Raw genomic sequence first — 1,906 nt, 5'->3', positions numbered from 1 at the left:
TATATAGCACTCAGTTAGTTATATTCAAGTCTGATTACAAAAGGCTGGCATGATACATTTTCTCATTTACAAGTATTTAAAAGTAGCTAAGGGGCAGAGCAAGATGGCAGAATGGAAGCATACACCGTTTGTCCCCTTCTGCTGGACCGGCCGTTTTTACCACTTTTTTGCCCCCGGAAAGCTCCATGACAAGAACCAAAAATCAGGTGAGCAATCAAAGTACCTGGTTTTAGTTTCATTTTGCAAAAAGAGGGCACTGAGGGGAGCAGGAGAAGGAGTCTTGAATCGCCATTGACACCCCTCCCCAGTCCCCTGCAGTGGTCATGAGGTACACAGAGTATCCGTGCACTTTGGGGAGGGAGACAGAGTGACTGAGAAACTTTACATTGAACTCAGTGCTGCCCCGTCACAGCAGAGAATTAAACCATGCTGGGCTCAGCCAGCACCCACACAAGGAGGAAGCATTTGGACCAGCCCTAGACAGAGGGGAATCACCCATCCCATGGGCTGGAACTTGGGTTTCATGGCAAGCCTCACCACTGTGGGCCAAAGTGCTCTGGGGTCCTAGGTAAACTTGAAAGGAAATTTAGGACACAAGGACTGCAATTCCTAGTGCTAGGCTAGGCTTAGAGCCAGTGAACTTGGGTGGCATGTGACTAAGGAAGACACCACCTGGCACAGCTTAAGGAGTGCTTGTGCCATCGCTCCTCCAACCCCAGGCAGTGCAGCTTGTAGCAATAGAAGTGACTCCTTCCTTCTGCTAAAGGAGAGAAGAGTGAAAAACAAAGAGGACTTGTCTTGCATCTTGGATACCAGCTCAGCCACAGTAGGATAAGGCACCGGGCAGAATTATGAGGTCCCCATTCCAGGCCATAGCTCCTAGATGATATTTCTCAACACGTCCTGGGTCAAAAAGGACCACTGCCTTGAAGTGAAGAGCCCAGTTCTGGGAGGACTTATCACCTGCTGACTAAAGAATGCTTGGGCCCTGAAAAACCACCATTGATACCCAGGTGGTGTGCAGTGGGCCTTGGGCTCTGAGATGTGCTGGCTTCAGAAAAGACTCATCACATTCCCAGCTGTGGTGGCTATGGTGAAATACTTCTTCTTTTTAAGAAAAGCAGAGGGAAAAATAAAGGGGATTTTGTCTTGCACCCTAGCTTATCAGCTCAGTCACAGTGGGGTAGGGCAGCAATCAGGCCCTTGGAGTCCCTGAGTCCAGGCCTAGACTCTTAGACAGCATTTCTGGACCTGCTCTGGACCAAATGGGAATACACTTCCCTGAAGGGTGAGTCCAGGCCTGGCAACATTCGCCGCAAGCTGAGGAAGATGCCTTGGGTTTTAAGTGAACATTGGTGATAGGCTGGAGAACCCCCGTGGACTAGTAGTGATGGGAGCCACAAGAGAGGATCTTCAGCCATAGTAAGAGGAGGGAAGAGTGGGAAGGATTTTGTATTGTGGTTTGAGTTCCAGCTTAGCCGCAGAAGAATAGAACATCAGGCAAATTGCTAAGGTTTTTGGCTCCAGTACTTGGCTCCCAGACAGCATCGCTGGACACTCCCAGGGCCTGAGGAACTCACTACACTGAAGGGAAAGGCCTTGAACAAGTCCCAGTACCATGCTGGCTTCAGGTCTGACCCAGCATAGTCCCAGTGACGGTGGTCACAGGGGTACTTGCATCATTACACATCCTGTTCCAGTTGGCTCATCACATAGAGTGACACTCAATATGTTTGAGAGTAAGGGAAAAAAAAACAAGTCTCTGCCTGGTAAGTGAGATAATTCTTTCAGGTCTTATCCAAGACCACCAAGGCATTACCTCTATGAGTCTACAAAAACCACAACATTATTGGGCTTGGGGCCCAAGTCCCTTCAAATACCTGGAAGGCCTTCTCAAGAAGGACAG

Source organism: Mandrillus leucophaeus, unplaced genomic scaffold, assembly GCF_000951045.1.
Source record: "Mandrillus leucophaeus isolate KB7577 unplaced genomic scaffold, Mleu.le_1.0 Scaffold304, whole genome shotgun sequence".
Lineage (NCBI taxonomy): Eukaryota > Metazoa > Chordata > Mammalia > Primates > Cercopithecidae > Mandrillus > Mandrillus leucophaeus.
Note: the sequence above shows the minus strand (reverse complement) of the source record.